A 22,268-nucleotide genomic window follows, 5' to 3' on the forward strand; every position below is an offset into this window, starting at 1 on the left:
TCCTCATGGTGGTTTTGAGAAGGTCAGTTATTTAATGCTGACTGTGCAAGCCAAAGAAAACTGGAGAGGGGGAGAAAAACAGTAAACGTGTCGAAGCAGGATTTGAGCAGAGCAGAATAAACAAGGTCTGAGGATAAACCAGCATTGCCTGTGTTGCCTATCCAGAGGGCTGGAAGAGGTGGGAATCCTAACAAGCTGGAAAGGGCAACCCCTCATCCTGCTTCCTGGCAGGCCATGCACATTAACTGTAAGGAAAACATGTAGTGCCCAGGCCATATATCGTGCAGGTTGTTAGAGGAATAACATGACATTGAGGCCTCTGCCCTGCTGCCTGGCTTAGTTGACATAAGGTAATGGATATTGAGGGGAGGAGCTGAGTAGCAGCCTGGTTGCATAAGCCTTTTTTCCAAAGGAAACTGGCTAGCACGATGTGGAGATACAATGAATTTATATTGTGGTGCATGACCACAAGAGGGATCAGGCCGCTTGAATTTTCACTTTTGCGTTTTCGATTCTGCGTTCTTTCATGTAGCTTGTTTTTAATTTTGATTGTCTGACTTGCCAATGGTAATATTAGAAATCTGACTGAGTAGTGGGCTTGTGTCTAGTTTGCTTTCTGTCACAGGTCTGTTTCTTGGCTTCAATCTCTGCAGTAAAAACAAAGCTGCATTACTGCATGACTGTGATAAATAGGTTTACATTTCTGCTTGCACAAGGAGTTATCTCTTACTGTTTGCTACGTAAGGCTTCATTTCTAATAGTCTGGTTTTTTTTTTAAGTGAATATCTTATAAAGTTACTGTGCCATTGAGTTCAGAGCCCATACAGAGCCTGTACTTAATATGAGCTTGATCATTCAAACCTGATTTCTCTCTCTCCCCCTATTTTTTTCTTCTGGAACATCACTAGTATAAGTGACAAATGTATAGAAGACAAATGCTGACCTGAAAGTAATAATTCTTTGAATATGATGGATCACAATCGCTTTCTCTTACACCTAATTAGTCCAACGTTTTATTTTAAAATCCATTTGTTTTCTAGGGAGAGTAGAAAGATGCAAAGTTGCTTGAAGGAGAATTGCCCCAACTTCTTTCTACTCTGTGTCCTTCCTCCACAAATATAGAAGCAGCTCTATCATTGAAAATTTAATGAAGCTTTCATCAATATAATGCTGTGCCTCTGCATTCTCTGAAATGTATTCATATTTAATGAGCTTCTAATTCTAATTTCAGGTAACAGGAATAACTGAATATAACCATAAATCTGATTTGTTTGTGAACAGTGTGTCCCACGTAATTTACAATTCCTTAATGACTTTTGGTTGCTTTTGGTAGTTTGGTAAAAATGTTTTGTTTCAGACCTTTTTTTAAATAAAAACCAGCCTTGCAAACAGAAGTAATGACCTTAAAACAACGAGGTGGTTGTCCCACTGTCATATTGGAGTGTTTGCATTTTTTTTCTAATTTATTAGCAAGCCTGGAGTTAGTTCCTTAGTTAAAAAGTGCAAGAGTGGGAAAATATTTTGGGTGTGTGTGGGAGCTAGTAATACTGAACAAAAGATAGAATTGTGGATAATTAATTACAGAAGATGGAAGTAGTCTAGCAATAGCTGTGAAAATATCCTACTGCATTCTGGACAGTCTCAGATTGGAGATAATCTGTGAAGCATCCAATAATATTGCACTGCTGGAAGAAGCAACCAGGCTTGTTTGGCTTTTTCTTACTGGGAGTGAATCATAATGCTGAAAAGATGGTATTGTTTACCAAATTTTATGCAATAACGACACCTATGAGTACATAATTACATTTTCAATTAGAATAAAAAAGTATTAACACTGAAACATTGTTTTGATCATGTGAAAATACTTTATCATTCTCTCTGCATTATTTAATTTATGGTCCTTTTATTCTTTCTCATAATCATAATTGACATTTATTCATAAATATTTAATTTGTGTTTTGGATGTTAATTGCAGAAAAAGGCCACATATAATGTGATGCCATTGAACAGAGAAACATAAAATTTAATAACCAGAAACATTCTCTACTGCACGTAGTATTGCCTTTGTGATAACACAAAGAGTAATGTAGAGAAAGGGGATGCAATGAATACCGTTCTTGGGAATGTGCAATTTTTTGTTTCATCTATTAACTTTCTTGAAAAGAAATCTAAGTATAATACCAGGAGGAAGCTACACTTGCACAGCACATGTTTATATCCTGGTTTCTTTTGACAGTTCTTATTTTCTTGCATTGATTTCCTTGAAACATAACACTAGCATGATGTTTTTCCATATATTTTTTTAATCCCACTTTTCAAGCACTTTTTAGTAGCTTTACAAATGTAAACAGTATGTTGAGCATATATGGACATCCTTAACTGTTTCAGTGATGTGAAGCAACCTCCCCAATTGTATTCAACCTTTAGTGAGACTTAGCCCTTGACCTTGGTGATCTCAGAGCAGAGCAAGAGAAGGTGTTGGGCTGGCATCTCCTGGAAGGAGCAGCTCTGCAGTAGTGCCCTTGGCAGTGCCACCATCAGCACAGGCTGGTGGGCACTCCCTGAGAGCACAGCCAGCCAGGGTGGGGCAGGGATGGTGCCTTTCCTGCCCTCAGCTCTGCCCTGCTGCCACAGGAGCTCTTGCCCAGGGGAAGGAAGCTGTGGGAAATGCGGCACAGCCTGCGGTCCCTGCGGCACGCTGCGTTGGAATCCCTGCTCTGGGTTGTTCCCTAGTGCATGGCCCTGCAAGAACACTGCTTCTTTACCTTTTGCGTGCTTTCCTACCTGATTGTCAAGGCTTTCAGAGACTCCTTCCATGAAAGATCAGATCTGGACAGGTCCTGAAGTAGGAAAGTGAATGTTTGCTGTTCTAGGGGCTTCACCCTGGGCAGTGTCAGCTCTGTGTCAGTGATAGACACTTGCACTGATTTCCATATTTACCGAATTTATGATGGCTAATTAAAGAAATGAATTTTCTAAGTAGAATTCTTGTTTCCTAGACGTTTGGAATGCAGAACAGTACAACAGAGGATGTACAGGTGGATGAAGGAACTGTTTTAAGAAGGCTGTTTTTCCAAAAGACTGGCTCAGTTTATCAGATGCCTGAGTGCCAACATAGCCTCACTCATGCAGGAGCCCACAGAAATAGTGAAAATCTGCATGTGATGATTACTTTCAGGATCAAACCCCTACTATTCATTTTTACTCCTTAAAGATGTACATCAATTTTTCTGACAGTTGTTTTTCTGTTAAATAGTTTACGTAGCACAGACAAACAGTTTATTTTAGATGAGTTGATAGCACCAGACTTGGAGTTTGTCCTAATGGAGTCACTTTTTGTATTTGGCTTGGACTATTTACAGTAGAAGCTGAAGGTAAATGAGATGAGGGGGAGGTGTAGGTTTGTATCATTTACCCCTTTAAATATGATCAATTCAAAGGTCTTAAATGGCTGTCCCTCATCTTCTTCTGAGTGATACCAGACCTTTTACTTGCCAGTTTTTAGTTTGACTAGGTCAACTTTTGACTGGGGATTGTAATAAATGCACCCCAAATTCATTTGGGGATGAGAGAGCATTTTTTTGTGCAAGTTTGGTGCAACTACATTAATAAAATTCTGTTTATTTTTCGTTCCTAATACCTGCAGATTTTTTTTCCAGAGTCTTTAAGGGTAATTTGAGTATTATTACCTGGAGTCTTTTAAAGAATGTATAGATTGCACATAAAAGCTACATTCCAAGGTTTGCTTTAGAGTTTAGCACCCAGAAATTAGAAAATGGCAAAATAAAGACTCAGGCTTAGTGTGGTTCCTTTGTATATATAGTAGGGTACTATTACTGACATAGAATGGTATTCTTCATCTTCAGGTCCTATTTTAGGCTATAATCAGAATATTTTAGTAAATTTTTGGACATAAGCTTATGTAATAAGAGGAAAAAGAGGATCTATGGTTTATTTTTTTCTATAGCATTCTGGATATAAAACTTTTTCTGCCTGTGTATTTCTCCTGGGACATTATAACAGTGCTGCGTCATCTTACTGGTGAGAAAAGTCATGGTTTTAGGGTGTCTCTACATTTTTATGTGTGCTGAAAGGGGAATGTAGAACTTCTTTTTCATCTGCACTTCATCTTCAAATACACAGCCTTCTTCCCCAGCAAACAAAACCAGCCTTTTGAGAGCCTCAGAATGTAAAGTGTTAAACTTAGACTGTGCCAATCCTGTGAGTAGCTGTTGGGCATTCCAGAAAAGAGTATTTGCATTAGTTAAGGTAATTATACTTCAGCTTTTCTCTGCAGTATAATTTGCTAGTTTTTAGAAGTTTTCTTTTATCATAGAATGTTAAGGGGTTAGAATGGATCCTTAAAGGTCATCTAGTACCAACCCCCCACTGCCATGTGCAGGGATACCTCTCACTAGACCAGGTTGTCCAAGGTCTTAGATTTTGTGTTACAACATTTACCTTTGCCAAGCATCTGTGGTCGTGCCCTTTCTGTGGTGTTGTTACTGCTTGTGCCCAAAACGTTACGGCTCTCCCCACACCCTGCTTCCAGCAAAAATGAGCTTTGTGACTGGGCTCGGTGGCCCAGGAAGACAACAGGAAGAGAAGTGATGTGGTTAAGAAAAAAAACCAAAAATTACTGGCTGCACGTGTGTGTTGACTTCCACTTGAGCCTCCCTGGTTACTCCAGCTAATTAAAATCCAGGTGTTCCCTGTGTCACATGCCTGTCCCATCGTTGTGTTCCAACCCTTTTTTTGGCACTGAGTGGTGAATCAATTCAGGAAGGTGATCCCTTTTAGAGTTTTAGACTAGTTAACAGCTGAATTAGCTCCTTGCACTGCTCCTGGGCAGTGTGCTGTTGTGGAGGTTGCAAGGCAGATCTAAAAGCAGGATAAGCTACTGTAGGACTAGACTGACCTTGCACTGGTAGCAGCCATATTTGGTGCCAGTAAAAATAAGTATATAAATCTGTATGAGGTACCTGCATGTGTCTTTGTTGAAAACTTCAGTGCTGTGCCAGGAGAGCTCTGTCCTGGTAACATTTCTGCAGCCTAAAGTGGCCATGTAGGTGTGTGGCAGCCATGCAGAAAAAACTTTGATCTCAAATGATCCCACGCAAGCTCCCCAGTACATACTGTGGGAGTTAAGATGTTTGTTTTAGTTGACAACCTGAGCTTGCAGAGGCTCCATTTGTCTTTTGCTCAAACACTGTGTAGCTTGGATTTGGATTTAGCTTAAACAAATTGCAAGGAGCTGCCTCTTCATGTTATGTAAAGTTTGTTCTTGAAAATAAAAGGATCACTTGTGGATTATTGAAAGTGTTGCAATTTGAAAAGAGCTGTGATGGGGAGGAGACAACTTTCTTCTTGAAGTGGGGGAAGAGTTTCCGATCTCTTCTCATTCACATCTTCTCATGGTACTTTCAAAGCCTGGGCAGGGTGTTTGGTTCACAGTGGACTTCCAACACTGTCACCAGTGTGAGTGACAAGCTGGTACAGGAGGTTACTCAGGACGGTGCACAATATAGTCCTTCATAAGAGTGGTGGGTTTTGTTTGGCTTATTTTTCTTCTCTACATAAATGAAAGTGAAGGTAATAAAAAGCAAAATGTATTTGGGAGGTAACAGGAATGGCAGTGAAGCAAGTTTGATATTTGATGCATCACGACTGTTGTCACCAAGCTGCTTTTTCTCTTCTCTCTTTTTTTTTTAACGTTGTTTACCTTGGTAGTAGCCAGAAGACCTTTCATGAGTCCCAGTTTCGAGTTCTCTGCAGGGAAAGAAAAGATCCTTGAACGAGCTTTAGTCTAAAAAGTAAGCAGATTTAAGGAGGGAGGGTGAAGCTGTAGTAGGAACAAGATACAATTTCCTCCTGAGTTAGTTGATACAATGTCTTATGCTAAAGTGCTCTCTCGGTTTCATGCACTAGTTTTCAGTAGAGCTCCAGGATGTCATGGGAAAATAACGCTGGAGTTAGAACTCCATGGAGCATAGATTTTTTTCTGTTTGTGGCTCTTAATCTCTCTGGTGTTTTTCTTTTCCCCCTTGGAGCAGAGGAGGTGATCTGGTGTCGGGGAGTGTTTGTGCAGTGTCAGAGAGATCACATGTATGCTAGTCATCTTTGTCCCCATCTTGCTTGTCCCCTGGCCTGGGAAGCCATCCCACAACTTCTGTCTGCAGTGGTGTGTGCAGGGGTAGAGGAGGACAGGAAAAGTCACACTCCCATCAGCCTCCTGAAAGTACTTTGTGTCCCCGGGGGTGTTAAACTTGGGGTCTTTTCAAAGCCATAGATGCTGTACAGGTGAGTCAGCCTTTTGTGCTAAGGGCCAGGTGCTTGACTTATTTTCAAGCTGGCATGCTAGGACACACTGGCATTCATCACATTTGTAAACACTCCTCAGAGCTGAGGAAGGCTTTTGTCTTGTAACCGGTTTTCCTGAATGCTCTGGGAGTGACTGGCTTGACGCATTTTCCCCAGGTGGCATCAGCAGCCTGTGAAACACAGAGGAAGCATTTCTGCTCTGTGACCTTTGCAGCAAGGTGATCTTCAGGGAGGACAACCAGGAGTGAATGTCTGCACTTTTGGTACTGTGCCCAAATATGTATACTTTTGACTCCAGAACAGGGAATGAAGAGCTCCATGGCTTGGACCAGTCCTTTGGGCAATACAGTTCTTGTCCTTGCTTTTCTGACGGATGTGAATTTGATGGTTGACAAGTCGTTCCTGCAGAGCAGGAAGAGATAATTTTTGATTTTAGCGGTGGAAAGATTGTTGCTGCTATTGGGAGTGTAACAGAGCAGTTTGTGGTCTGTTGTGATGAGTTTTATGTCAAGTTTAGGCTCTCACTTTTCTGGAAGAGTGTTCAGGTTTCCTTTTAATAATCTAAATCTAAGTAGTAGTCTAAAAACTAATATTAGTTTTTATAGCCTTTGTTTTTGAACAAAGACTGGGGAGTATTTGTCTGTAGCAAAGAGCAAGTGAAAAGTAGTTCCTGGTGAGTTTTCCACAATATTTGGTGTATGGCCTCACTGCTGGGGCTGCTTGCAGAGGGGAATGTTGGGCAGTCCTCGACCCACACATTGTTGCTAGGGAAAGCAAAAACTCCGGTTATATGAATTTATCCAGTGCATGTAATAAGTGTTTTCTCAAGTGTCTGTATCTGCTTTTTTTTCTTTTCTCTTTCTGTGTAGTGGATTTTTTGTTTGCATTCAGTAGACCATTGTCTTGAGGGGCCTGGTACTGCAAACAGTAATGAACAGGCTTTTTATTTACTGGTGATACCTGTGAGACTGTTCAAATAAGTATATGGAGCTGAATCTAGGACCTTCTTGAAGCCCACCAAATATTGAGGTTTTGTTTCCCCTTCTTCCTTGAAACCTCAATTCCCAGAGGACTGTGAAGCCTCTTCACCTCTCCCAGTAGTAACTGACTGAAGGAGTAGGGCAGGTCTTTTTTACTATGAAGGAAGGTTTAGGATTAGGCCAGGTCTTCTTTTCATAGTAAAAAAAGACCTTGAACATATGCACATTTTGACATGTTATGTCTGAGAATGTACAAGCTGTGAGCTGTTGTTCAGCCACACATTTTTAGCTTATCAACGATGAAGCCTTGAGTGTTAACACGCCTGTTAAATGGATATTTTGGGCATGTGAAAAGCGACTTAATTGTATGTTGTCAAACCCAAAGAACCTCTTTTGGCCTGGTCACTTCATGGACCCTTTAGCCTCACTTGAATCTGGTTTTGATAAAAGCTGCTGAGCAGAATTCACACATATTTGTCTTTCACTGTTCACTGCTGTGTAGGTGGAGGTACAAGGCAGGTGCTGGTGACAGTTTGAACTGTCAGACTTTGTGCCCAGAGTGACAATTGCTGCTTCTCTAGCAGAACCTAAACATACATTATCTTATTAGTGCATTCACATCTTTATGCAATTAAACCCTATTATGTTTAAGCTGCCTCCACTGCACACGTTCCCACAGTTTTAACAGTTTATCATTTAAAGCCTATGAGAATTTGACTGAGATTTAATTCCACCTGTACAGCCTGGGCAGCAGAGGAGTGTGATTGTATCTGTGTGGTTTAAGTGCAGCTGCCCTGAGAAGTGAGAGTGCTCCAGTCAGTATTGTCAGGTCTTCAGCAACCAGATAAGAGGGAATGACCAGCAGGAAATACTCCTTTGTAGGGGAGAGAGTCTTTGTTCCATGAGAACACTTTCAGATAAAAGGTGAAAATTGATCATCTTGGCATTCACTTGCCTTAAAATTATTGCCTTAAAATTACATAAGGGCTGGTCAGCAAGGAAGTTTCCTTCCAGTGTTTAATAATCTGATTTCTGCAGAAACTCCAGTATTTCACAGGTGCCTCAGTTCTATTGCTTGAAAGTTTTGCTGACAACCACTTGTCAGTTCTGGAAGCTTTAATATATATTGCTATTAAGGTGATATTTTGGGGTGGAGTATTTTTTTTTTGAGTAAGCATCTATGTCTTAAAACCCTCTGAGTCATGTATTCTATTTTTTAATACCAAAAGGTTTTGAAGGCTCAGCATGTTGGAGTGGTCAAGATATGGCAGTAAGCTTAAAGAGCCATAGAAATGCCTCGTGAAATGAGGGAGAAGAATCTTGTGTACGACCCTAGGATCACTGAATTAATTTACACATTTATTTATTCTAATGACCTAGGCAACCCTTGACTGCAAACTAATTAAGGTAGGGTGATGGTTCCAGTTTTGGGGCTGCCATCCCCCTGCCCCAGCTAGCTGAGGGCAGGTGGTGGTGGCAGGGCAGCAGATAATGCTTGTGCTTCATCTCTACAGGTGAAGACAGAGCTGTTATTTCTCTGTTGGGTTCAGTCATCTTGGGAATGTGGCCTGATCTTTCTGATTTCCATGACCAACTGAAGCATGTTTTTTCACCGGGGAATTTTGTAAAACTGGTTAACTTTGTGAATTGGATTCAGGTGGTGCTGCAGTGAGCGTCACCCAACTCGTTTTACAGGGTTTTCCAAGGAAAACACCCACTATGGTGTTTTCTGCCCTGGGTAGGCAGGTGGGCTGTAAATGGCTTTTTCAGTTGAGCTGTAGTTGCCTTTCAGATACCTGAGTTGCACAATGGCATCGTGACTCATGAACCACAGCCTGTGTTCCTAACTGGATTCTTTTGAGGCTTTAATTGTTGGGTGCAATAGCCAGGGTGCAGTCTTCAGTATCTATGAACAACTCATCTTTTCCTTATCTTTAGATCCCTTTTGTTTTATTTTTACTAGTAAACTTGGCTTGTGTCCTTTCTGGGACTAGGGAAAGTGAGCACTTTTCTATAACATCCTGGCGTTTCTTGGAGAAAATGCTGTTAAACTACCAGTAGGACACCTTACACATCTCTCCAAATTGTTGCATGTGGTTTTAGGGGGTGGAAGCAGCATGGATTGCCCTTTAAAAACTGAAAGTTAAAGAAGTAGCTGAAGTTCACTGGGGATCTGATGGCTTTAGAGAAATTAACAGAAATGTGTTATAAATAGTAGGAATGTAAAATAGTGTCATAAAATGATGAGAGTAGATAATTCAGTCTGGTATCTCCTTAGAGATTCATTTTTGGGTAGAGAGAATTAAATATTTTGCACACAGGCAGCTTGCTTTGGTCAAGAAGGTTAAAGGCCGTCAGTGTTATTTGGCCACCCCAAAAAAGTCAGGCATTGGAGGGGTCATTGCTTTCTGAAAAACTTACCTTTGCTTTTTTGTATTTCTTCATTGAATCTCCCAGTCGTTGGTCATCATGGAATTTGCTAGTGGCTATTGCTTTCTGGCAGGATCTGCAAAATCAAAAAATCATGTGTAAAATAGATATGTTGATTTTTTTTTTTTTTTTTTGAGTGGGTCATTGTGAAAAAGTCCTTTTCATTATTGTGTTCAAGCTTACAATTTGAATGAGACTAGGATCATTTAAAAAGCATAAAATTCTGTGTTTCAAACTTCCTAGAGTTGTGTGCTCGAGGGTGTTCTCTCCTGATTTGTTTTAATTTGACTGCTTTAGTGACACTAGATAATATCAAGCATTTATTGTGTGTGATTTATATGGATAGGGAAAAATACTATTCACTGTTTCTCAGGCCAGGAACAATGTTCTTTACACATGGCTTTTAATACAGTTGTGAGCCTAAATAAATGCTGCTTTTGAATACGTGCACAGATCCCACATAATTATGGAGCAGTGTGGTGTTTATTGTGAGAGAACCTGCAGCACTGTGGAATGCTCCTCAGCTGATGCTTAGATAAAACAAATCAGCTCAAATGTTGTCTGGAACTGATCATCTGAATCTGGGGCCAGATTTCCTTTTCCTTACTTGTTTTCAATGGTTTTTTACTTAATCAGGGGGAGTAGTGGGCTGTGGTGTCACCCAGCATGTGGATGTAGCCATGGGTAATGGTGGGGTTTGATGTCTGTGTGATATTTATGGCTGAAGTAGTGAATGGAAATGGTGAACTCTTCCTGTCCCATTAACATTACACAGAGATAGGAATGAAGAAAAATTCTGCCAAATGAGTAAGAGCAGTCACACAGAGGGTGGCAGGTAGGGTTTATTCCAAAACAGGCAAATGCTATTTCCACACATAAAAATGAGCCACACGCAAATTCCCAACGATCTGTACTCTGAATTAGCTGTACATGGGAGGAACTTCACGTAATGAAGAACAGATTTGTGGCTATTTAACTGACTTCAAATCACTTGACAGCAATTTGACCGTGAGCATCTCACCACTGTGGGGAGGCAGCTGTGTCCTCCTCCCTCTTGTCCCAGGGTCTGCATCCACTGCTGAGTAACTTCACTGGGGTGTTCTGCTTTGTGTGGTTTGTGGCAGAATGGGTACTGAGACAAATACTAACAAGAACAGAATGTATTTTATGAAAACTTTTTTGCTTTCGTCTTTTTGATCCTCCATGAATCCAAGTTGTCTCACTTCTTGCTCCCTCTGTGCAACTGATTCTCCTCATGGCTTCTCCTGCTAACAAATACTAAAAGGTTGAATGCACCTCCCAAATTTTCATCGTGATAAAATTCTTTGAAATGTGCTGTAACTTGGATAGAACAGCTTGTGTTATGTCTTCGGAATTGTGAGTAATGTGTTTGCTTACTTTGTCCTTTGTGTTTGATAACCTGTGAAGTTCCCTCCAACTTCACTGGACTAGGGCTGGGTTTTTATTCCCTACAATCTGTAGGAAATGGTTGAGATGCCAGCATAGCTAATGAAGGTCTGACATGCCCTCCTTATTTTTAATACCTAAAAGTTGTTGCATTGAATATGACCTTGCAGTTTAACTTCAAAACGTTTGTGTGACATTCACCGAATGGTTTGATGCACTAGAATAGCAGTTGCCATTTATTTTTGAGCTTGAGGAAAAAGCATTTTTTGGAATGATTAAATTTAAAATGCAAAAAAAAAAAAAGTTCCCCACTAGGCTTCAAGTAGGTCAGGATTTCTGCCACCCTTAAAAAGGAAATTGAAATCTGACCTGCTCAATGACCAGGGTGGGATGGAAAAGGAGGTTTTGGTGTATTTTTCCTCTTTTTTTTTTAGTAAGTCAAAACATACTTGTTTTTTGAGATTTGTTTCACTGGCCACACATTGTATATTGTAGGGTATTTCAAGACATCCCTGAAATATTTATCATGCTGTGTCCCACCAAGAATGTAATCTTAAGGTCTCCACTGTTTATGAAGCACAGTCTATATTTTATCTCATGCTGAGAAAAGATGTGATAATGGTTGTTTGGGGATTATGTGAAAATGAAGTGAGGAATGACCCTTAAAAATTGGTCGGAAGTGAGAGATTCCCAAATGAGACCAGGGAGGTGGGGAAACTGAAATTGCTACTGTTGGGCTTTTCTAATGAATATCTTCTTTGCACTCCTAATGGGGGAAATTAAGATTGGAGAGAGAAAGAAGCATTTAAAGAGAGTGCAATAAAAATCTGTTGGGTTACAGAAATAAAAGCTAAACCTGTAACTTGAGGAGCCTGCCTTTGTCAGTGCTGCAGTTTCAGGGAGTGCAGGCACAGAGCCTGAGAAGGTGCCTGTGATGCCAAAGATCATCAGTGGATCAAAAGTGCTGGGAACTGAAAGGATGAAAATGAGCTTCAGGCACAAGGTAGCACAGCCACTCCTAAATAAGTGACCCATTGCAACAGGAGATGCTTTACTTGGTTTTGGGTTCATTCTATAAATCTCCTTTAACTTCTTTAGGTTGAAAAAGAAAGTAGATTTGCCAGAACATTTCTTTTTAAAACATACTTGCCTAGGCTTATTTCTTGAAGGATTAAGTCTGAATTTGGATGAAAGATGGCAATAAAATGTTACTGAATTGCATTTTTTTTTGTTTTTCTTCTGATGAGATTTTCTGCAATAATTTAGGCTCTGCTCTGTAAGGTATTGAAGGAGTTCAAAGAGATCATTCTTCCTTCTCTGACGTCCAGCTATTCAAATTGCAATAGTAAAGCCAACAGCGATTTAGCAAGTCATTCTAAATGGTGCTTTAGGGCAGGGAATAAATAATGCTCCAATCAATTGAAATTTCAGTAGGGAATTGTAACATGATGTAAAATTACCTACATTAGTCTTGAAAACCCACGTGCTCTCAGCAGCAGAAATACTACTGAGTCCTTAGTATTCAAAGGCTACTGGTGCTTTTGGTCTGTCTCACTGAAAAGGCAGCAGACTTGAAAAGCACTTTGTTCCCCGAGGCTGTATTGCACTAGAAAAGAGGGAATATGATTTGTTGAGTCATGACCACCGCCTTTCGCTGCAGAAAAGATTTTTTTCATGCTGGTAGAATATATCTCCATATTAAATTGTGTGTTCTCGCTGAAGTGAAACAAGCTGAGGATTCTTACTCTAGTTTTCTTGTGTGTGTTGTATCAGCTGTTAAAGACAAGCAGAATGGTGTGATCTTACCTTCTCTCTTTTCCCACAATGTAAAAAAACTGATCCAAGTGAATCAAGTTTGGGTGTCAGAAATATGTATTATGGTTTATGCCAGATAGGATAAACGAATTGCTTTTTGATAGAGGAATAGTGATCTGTATTTAATTTGTGAAAACTGCTTTAGACTGATGGCTAAGAGTGACTCCAGTTATGAGCAGAAGGAGCAGATGATAGAACATCTGGCCATGCTTGTCATCCTTTAATTTTTTTCTTTTTCACTATTCAAAGATGTACATAATACTAGCTTCTCTCTCCCTTTTAAGTTTTTCTTCCTAAGCTATTGTTGTTTCAGGATTTCAATTGTTAGAGCACATAACAAGGACCACAGATAAGACTGAAAACATCTTTTTTACCAAATCTGGTTACCTGTTGAAGACAGTCAGGTCATCAAATCCTCCCTGTAAACTTACAAAATGTTTTAAAACTAAGTAGTATTTATTTTTTTTAAGCTATTTTTTGGTCTTGTTACTCCTGTTGATTCTGATTCCAGACCCCCACTATTGCGACTGGTGAGAAGTACAATTTCCAGTATAAAGTTTCACTCTATTGGTTGAGCTTGTTTTAGTTTCAGTAGCTTTTTCTGCTGCCTTTCCTGAAAAGCCAATTTTCCTAATCTTGTGGTCATCTAGCTGCGTTTTTGTGCCTTCATAGGATGAGCTCATCTGTTTTGAACATGCTTGACCAGAGCCACACTGGTCACTTCAGATGACCACATCCTGCTGGTAACTCTTTCAAACATCAGCAGCTTTTCTGCTGCCACCTTGGGTTCCATGTGCCTTTTCCCTCCTGCACCACAAGGCAGGGGGGACCACGAGGTGCTGTTTAATTGATGTAGGGCTGTCACTTTCTCTACTTGATGCTCTTTAAATGCTGAGCTTCTGTAACTTGTTTCAAATGCATGAATTCATTTTTTGTTTCAGTTGTGTTGCCTTCTGCTTTATTGTGGAAGGACTTGGCAGTAAAGTAATCTTGTGTGCTTTGTGTAAAATATTCTGAAATAATTTGTCATGCTCTTTTGGCTTTCTTGTTTTTAGGAATTCTAAAGATAGTATTTACCTTTTATCTGCTATCCCACGTGTTATAGCATTGCTTGTGTTTTAACTGCTCATTGACTCTGCTTTTTAGAGGTGTGTTGATCAAGCAACTTGTAGGGTACCCTGAAATAATGATGGGCACTTTTTGGGTCTTTTTTCTCTCCTTGTACTTTCGGATCAAGATGAACTAGCTGGGTGTGCCACAAAAGCTTTGGAGGAGGGAAGGGAGGGAGAAATTTTAATAAGCAGCGTTGGGTGCTGTGGATTCAGAGATTAGTAAGAGAACAACAGCTTTTTATGCCCTCCCACCCAGTGGCTATCCCTGGGATCTTAGTTCAGGGATCTTGTTCAAACTGTGACCTGCCTATGTGGTGCACCCAGTGGGAGAGTTTATCTGGCTGAAAAATAACCCAAAAAAATAACTGTGTGGCTGCACAAATGTTATTCTGGCCTAGGGGAGAGGATAGCAGGGGAAGGACAGTGCACAGCAGTGCAAGTTTACAGCAACCTGCATTGGTGCTGACTTAACACGTAGGGATACACTTCTGGTGTTTCCAAGCTGAATATATAAACTCAGGATTGTTGGGACTTTTGCTGTTTATCAGAATGGCAGATGATGTCTTAACCTTTAAGTTGGCCACTCAGTTGTAATTACATAAAAAGAAACAGTTGATTTTATTGTATCATAAACCAAGATTTATGCAGGAGCTCCCACTTGGTCATGGCAACTTCTTCTTTCAGTCCTTTCAAACCAAGCAAGTTCAGTGGTGGGGAGGACATCACTTTGTTACACTTTGCTTTTTGAGCACTGATAGGGGTTTTAGAGCTATCCAGGACATGGCTGGTGCAGTTCTTGCTCCAGCAGGCTGTTTCTTTCAGTTGTTTTTAGTGGTGTGTGCAAACACCCACACTGTCTCTGTATTTGAATAGCTTAAGGAAACGGGACTGTGTACTTTTCATGCTTCGAGTCAAACCCAAGTCTGTGCTCTTGGCAGGAATTTGGCTTGGTTCCTCCCAATAGCTGGGAGAGATGAGCCAACATTCGTAGATCACTCAACGGTATCTTTGCAAAAGATGGGTCAAGATTTTGATTTTTGAGAGAGTTTTAAAGCCTTGCATGTTTTCCACTGAGACCCCAAACCGCTGTTGTTTTTTGGAAAACCTTGGTCGTATGCCTGGCTCTCTGACAGATGTGTCTTATCAACTTTATCTCCTTACTCTGAGATTAGACGTGAAATACGGGAGTGTCTCGTGACAAGCCCTCAGCAATGTGGTCAGGATATCCCATCATGCCACAAATACCTTTTAATGTTTTTTCCCTTTTACCGTAAAGCTGCATTTCCTTGTCTTGTTCCCACATGCTGCTGTTGCACTGTAAAATGCATTGAAAATACAGGGCAGAAGGTAGAAATCTTGTTTTGGATCAAGTAAAAGATTTGTCATGACTATCTTGGGTCCCCCAAGTGTTTTATTTTTTGTTGTCTGTGTTTTAGTTTTTTTCTATGGGATTTCTGGCTTATGTAGGTGTTTGGTGTGATGAAGTAAGTGAATGCTCAGAGTACCTGAGTAAGACCTGTGAGCTCTGGGGTCAGTTCAGCCCACACCATGGTGTAGGCCTTTCTCACGAGGTAACAAAGGGATAGGGAAGGAGAAAGGAGCAATGTGTCTGGTGTGGAGTCTGGTGAGAGATCTCACACTTGTTCATGATAAGTATGTTTGTCTTGTGAGACAGTGGGTGATGTTGGGCTGGATTGTGTCTAAAAAAGTGCACTTTCTGCAATTTAGACAGACATGGAAAATTTTGTAATTGTGACTTAAGTTCAGGTGTGCTGTGGGCAACTGTTGATCCTGATAACTACTTAATTTGATATTTGCAGAGAACTCTGAAGACTTGCGAAGTTCTCATTGAAAGAGAATAAAGCATGATAAAAAAGGTTATTGACACAATTGAATTATTATTTTAGTGCATGTGTTTGCCCAGTAGACCATAATGGATTTGGAGTAGTTGTTCTGGTACACTGAGCAAATTCTGAGTCGGTTTTGGTGTGCCTAGTCATTGTGAAAGCACTTATTTCTCAATGCCACACAGCTGCTCTTGGAGTGTCAAGGATTGGCCTGTCAAGTACTGGCCTGTTGATTGACCAAACTGGCAGAATGGTGCAGTAAGACATTTTTTATGATTGTGTCCTTAATTGACTAGGCAGCAGTATGTCAGAAAGAACAACTTTTATTTCAATAGCCATAAAAATATTTCCTCTATACTATCCAGAGTTAATAACATAAAAGCTCCTTTAATTTTTTTTTACCCTAGGAAAAAAAGAAAGGCTCATCTGTACTGGATAAAAATGAGTTAAGTTTTAACTTGCTGCAAACTCTCTTGTCAGGTCCAAGCCCCTTGAAATCGTTTTGTGGTAGAGATGTTGAAACACAATGGGTGGTGAAAATGTTTGTTTATTATTAATGGACTCAGTATGTTTTTTTTTTTTTTAATTTTTTTTTTTTAACTTGAAATGCCAGTCAGTCAAGGCTGTTGCTCAGCCACTACCTGGTCTGCCTTCTTTCTGGTGCAGTTGGGGTGCACTGGTCTGTATAGCAGAGTATGTATGCAGGAGGTTGGAAAATAGGGTTAACTGTGGCTGAACGTCTCTTAAATTTTTTGAGATGTCTGGGCTCATTTAACCTCCTCCTTTCTGCAATACAGAGCAGGACTTGTCTGACAAAACAAAAACGAAACAGAAGTGGTGTGCGTGCATCTTTTTCCCAAAAGATATAAATAGTCAGGAAGGAGGATTGTGTTCTCAGCAGCTTGGCAGATGACGCTGAGAATTGACATAACACAGATATAGGCAGAGCACCGGAGTCTCTTTTTGCTTTTGCTTTGTTGCTTAAAGGAGAGAGTTCAGATCAGCTCTCTGGAGTCTCGATACTTCTGAATAAAAATGAAATGTTAGTGAAGCAATCTCTGAGATTTTGTGTCACAGTGTATGTGACTGGGCTGAAGAGAAGGGAGCTGCAGACAACTGCAGATAGTTTATCAACAGTGTTTAAAACCCCAACATTTTCATCTGAATTAAGCAATTTTCATCTGAATCTGATAGAGTTGTGATTCCTGCCTGAAGGCTGAGATGTGTTCTATTGCCATAATGAACTGTAGTCTCTGCATGGTATGTGGGCTGCCTGTGGGACCTGTTTATTTACTAGTTGAAGACAAGACCCATTGTGGGGTTTTTTTTGCCAAATAAAGTTTTGAGAGCATTCTGAAGTCTCCTTACAAGGTGAGAACAGCAAAATCCACATTGGTAGAACTTCACGGAATCTGAACAGGAATGAGAGAAACAGTAATTGGTTGGTATCACCTTCTCCCAGCTCCCTCTTGTATTTGGCAGTCAGGGAAGAGATGGCCCAAAACTCATAGGCAGCAGCTACTGTGAGTACTTGAATAAGGGTTTATGGATTCCTGAAGCTGAGGTGTGAAAAGGAAAAGGCTGATTTTTATCCCTAGCTCCCTACTGATCTCTTAAGCTCCTTTATTCTGAGGTTCTCAGAAGCACTTGATGTCATGGGAGTCACGCTTCTCTTTCCTCTGCTTTTGGTCCCTGTCCTGTAACATGGGAAAAAATGCCTTTAGCTTGGTTCTTTTGACTCTTTTGGATCACAGAGGTCATGGTTGCTGCAGACTCCAGGAAGAACCTGCCTTCTAGGCTGTGTCTATTAGTCCATCAGCCTGGAAAATAAAGCTGCAGTGGCCAACTGCAAATAGTTGATGAACTCTTGGCTATGTAGCAGAAACCACTGTGACTTGTTAAATGTGCTGAAGGTTGTGAAATAAACAGGTTTGACAGCTACTCCCTCCAAATTGGGCTGTTCTTGTCTCAGTTCAAGAATCACTGCTTGAGAAAATCAAGTTGTCTAACCCAAGCTAAGCAAGAAGCCCAGGAATGTTTCTAGAAGCATCCTTGATTTAAAGATCTAGATGTCATTCTGTAAGCTTTCTCATGTGTGTGTTTTCTGTTGTTTTTTAACATTCCTTTGCCATAAATCAAGTCATTCCATTTCTGTAAGTAAATTTCCCTCTGACATCAAAATTGAGGAACAAGTGAAAACACATCGTTTTTACTGATTCTTTCCACTCCTCTTGTTTGTGGTTCAGGTCTCGGCTATGTATTGAGGACTGTGTTATTACTTTTTAATCAAAACTGTTTTTTCCATGGTAGAGAGGATCACTTGTTTTGTGAATTACTTTAAATAACAGAAACATCTTGAATATAAAAGCTGAAGAAAGAATGGCTTAGGAATTTTAAGTATTTAATCCTGTTTAAGGAGTATATCTACCAAAAATAGGCTTTGTAAAGAAGGGTAGTAACTCATTCTGTAATATTCCTAGTCAACATCAAAAGCCATAAAGATTTTTTTTTCTGAAATGATTAAAGGCTGCATATCTGAAGTCCTGCAAATTTTTTGTAATGCACAGCAGAATCTAAAATTTTGAGAGAATATCTTGTGCTGCTGCTTGTGAAAATAGTTGTTCCTTTAATCTGTTTTGTTTGCTTCCTTGCCAACCAAGCTAAAAAAGTAAGCAGCACCATCAAGCTATGCCAATGTTGTGAGCTGTTTTCATCCATTCAGTGTCCCAGAGAGTTGATTCCTTATCTGCCACCATCCCTGCATGAAGTGAGTGTGTGCATGTGTGGGGAATGCAGGATTGGGCACAAATCTTGTACCCTTTGAAGACACTCAGTCCAAAACAAACACTTAGTTCCCAGTAAGTGTAATTTAGTTGATAAATATCTTAACAGTTTTCTCGGGAGGAAGCTCTGCTTGTTTTCTCCAATGTACCAAAAGCATTTTTAGTGCAATCCCAAAGTCCTTGAACATGAGGGCTTGTAGTGCTCTTTGTGCATTGATGGTGCCAAACCATGGAGATGCTTTATTGTTTGCTTTTCTCAAAAATGTGCTAGACTGCTCAGAGACCGGGCTTTTTGTTTAATATTTCATGGGGATGAAAGAGAGGAACAAGAGAGATTCAACCACTAAATCAAAATGTGCATTCTAATGTTTACTGGTGTTGAAGGCCAGGAGACTTTATTGTTCCTGGTTGGCATTACTGATAGTTGTCCCTGTTGTCTGTCCATGCTTAAGTCAGTCCTTGGACATTTTCTATGGATATCTTCATCCTGATTACCTGTTCTCAAGATACAAACTCAAATCCAAAAGGTAATGAAATGTTTTAGTGTGTGAAGTAGAATACAGATTGCAAAGGCTGTGCAACCTCAGTGTGAAGAAGAGAATCAGCAACATCACACCCTGAGGGCTTCTTTAGATCTCATGTGTGAAGCTGTTGTCTTCAGACATACTCAGTATTGAACAAATGTATGGATGTGATTTTTAGGTGTGAACATTTGTCATAATTAGTTTATACATGTAGCATATCTGCACACATAATACACATGCAAATGAAAAATCACCTAATTAAAGCTCCTAATTTAAGAAAACACAGGGCCATCTGTTTTGGCCCTGATTTGAAGGTGAGATAAGCAGGTGTTTTGGTGCTTTACTCATTTGGGGAAAGCCATGTATGATGTGTTGGCCAGTGAAAGATGTACAGAATGATGTCTTGCTTCCACAGGCAACTGTCTTTGCAGTAAGGCCAGTGGGGACAGTGGACTTGGAAAGAAATGGAAGGATCTCCTGAATTGGTGTGGTCTGTGTGCCATGAGGAGCTCTGCAATACCAGCTGTGGTGTTGGGGTGTCTCTCTGTGCCATTGAATGGGTTGGGTACCTTTGGTGAAGTCACAGAAATTGCTACGTATCTTTAATAACTAAGTAACTCAATAATCCATATGAAAAGAAAACTTATTTTTAAATTTTCAGTGCAAGGTAATTTTTTTTCAAGTCACATTTTGAAATCTTTATTTCAAGACATGAAAGAATTAATTAAATCCACCTTTATAGTAATCTGCCTTCCTGGTGATGACATATGCTCTGACATTAGTGGTGTGCAGCAAAACCAAAAGGAAGTCCTTTGAGTGGGATTTGGGAAATGGCTTTTTTCCTTCCTCAAGAATCAGATGGAAATGTGTGACCAAACATCACCACTGGTGGCAGAGTAGCTGCTGTTTGTGGGGGCAGGGATGACAAATCTGCTTGGAAAGAAGCTTGGGATCTAACTATGTCTATTAAATCTGTCCGGAGATGGGAGAGGAGGCAGGATGTGGACACAGTCCAGGTCTGCCCTTGACTTGTCCCATAAAGCCCCCTTTGAATTCAGAAGGAATTATCTCCGAATAAATATAAGGGTGGATGTGCATGAGTGAGTGAGAATGCGATCACCTGATGTGGGATTCCCATAGTGAGGTGTTGACTCATCTTTTTATGTATGGAAAGCTATTTTGCAGCCTTAGAAACAGTGGTTTCAGTTTGGGAAGGCATTGAAGCACTTGTATGAAGTGCTTTTCCAAGGAGGGGTTTTTTCCATAGTCAAGTCCTGTGCAAACTTGAAGTGTCTTTGATTTAAGGAAGGGGGGAGTGAAGTAGTTTCAGGTGCTACTGTCTGTGAATAATATCCTGCCCCTGTTCTGTTGGTCCTTAGGCAATACCATGATAAAAAAAACCAATACAAACACCTGTGCTTGGATCCACCTGCTGAGTTCTGTAGCTTTACAACTCCCTATTCTATAACTTAGGAAAAAGGAGGCAGGGATTTTCCTATGCTTTGGCTGCTGGGTGGAGAGAGACACATGAGCAGCACAAGCTGCCAAAATGAAGGAGACAGTGAAGCTGTCCTTATGTCAGACTCCTGCATGCATGGACAGGTTGGGGGAGGAAGGAGAAAACCCTTTCCCTGCCTTACCTGATACCTTGCATTTACTATTCCTTCTCCTGTAGGGGGGACCTAAATTGCTTTCATTATGTACATTATACTAATTTCTCATTGGTTTCTTGAGTCCATGTTCCAGTAACTTCTGAATTTCAGGCTTAGTTTAGCTAATAAAGTTTGAACTTTCCCTTCCCAGATAATTTGTATTTATAAATACACTTGTTTTCTAACTAAAGGAATTCTGGAGCAGGAAAATACCCAAGTAAATTCAAGGTTTTGCTCTTTAACATTGGCAGCTGCTGTGCAAGATGCAGGCTGAAGCTGTAGTTCTCCATGTGTCAAAAACAACAAAAAAAATTGCCTTTTTTTTTTTTTTGTAATTGTGAGATACAATTGTGTTTGTTTTGCACTTTCTAATCTCGAAAACAGAAGCTGGGTAAAACTAGTTGGCTCTCCTCAGCTCTGCCTCTGTAAGAACTGGAACCAGTTCAGTTCGGGGTAGGTCAGCAGTGCAAAAGTTTTGTTTAAGATCTTTCTCAACCACGTCAGTTGTTTCTCTTAACTTGTTTAGCTTTTGTGCTGGGTTTGTGAAGGTAAAACACAGCTTAGCCCTTAATGTACAACTGTTTTGGCTTCAATAGTGCAAAGCTATAAATAGGCACCCCTTTGCCTCCCCAACAGTAGGAAGTGACTGCAGCAGGTGTTGTCCTCTGCTAGAAATTTGCACATTATTACTGCCCAAGTGCTTTTTTTTAAAATCAGCTTTCTTGTTACATGTTCTTCCTTTATTAAATGCCAGCTGACTGGTCAGCAAGTATCTTCTTAAAATCGGAAATCTTCATTAGGTCAAAAGAAATAGAAGCAGAAAGGTATTTTTGGTTTATTTCTGTGCAGCCTCAGTGTAAAGTTTACTTTATGAGCAATTTAAAAAGTATTAGCAGAAGGCACAGGAGAGCTGCATAGAGCTGGTTGCTGACTGAAATTGTGTTTTGATTCTTTTAGCTTTGCTCGGTTGGAGTTTAGCTCAGGTTTGTTGTAGCAGTTCTTCCATGATAGGACTGGCAGGTGCTTGGAAGTCTGCAGGCAAGATTTGTATTTATGCTTGGACTGAATTCTCCTTGCACTGCAGCATCAAGAAAATAAACAGGTTTTTTTTGTGCAGGGAGGTGGTACTTGGAGTAAATAAGGATATTGCAGTCTGGTCCAGGTGAAATGGGTTTGATGGTGTCAATTAACAAGCTTCCTCTTGATACAGATCCCAATGTTTTGTTTGGATTAACTTTTGGTCCCAGCAAAGAGCTGGAGTTGTTTGGGCAGGGAGAATCAATGTGTTGGTGCTGCTGAGGCTGTTGCTGTTCAGCCAGGGTGGAGAGCCCTGGCCTCCTGCCACTGGTGGGTGCTGTAGAAATAGTGAAATCCAGGGGAGATGTGCTGTGCAAACA

At 40.3% G+C, this 22,268-nt stretch overlaps 1 protein-coding gene across 1 annotated transcript in view; it reads left to right on the forward strand.

Moving 5' to 3' along the window:
- The window catches only part of MNAT1 (MNAT1 component of CDK activating kinase), a 116,075-nt gene that overhangs the window by 11,865 nt on the left and 81,942 nt on the right, over window positions 1–22,268 (forward strand). The gene's annotated exons all lie outside the window — the stretch shown is intronic.

Source organism: Lichenostomus cassidix, chromosome 5 (assembly GCF_008360975.1).
Source record: "Lichenostomus cassidix isolate B80296 chromosome 5, HeHo_3.0, whole genome shotgun sequence".
NCBI lineage: Eukaryota > Metazoa > Chordata > Aves > Passeriformes > Meliphagidae > Lichenostomus > Lichenostomus cassidix.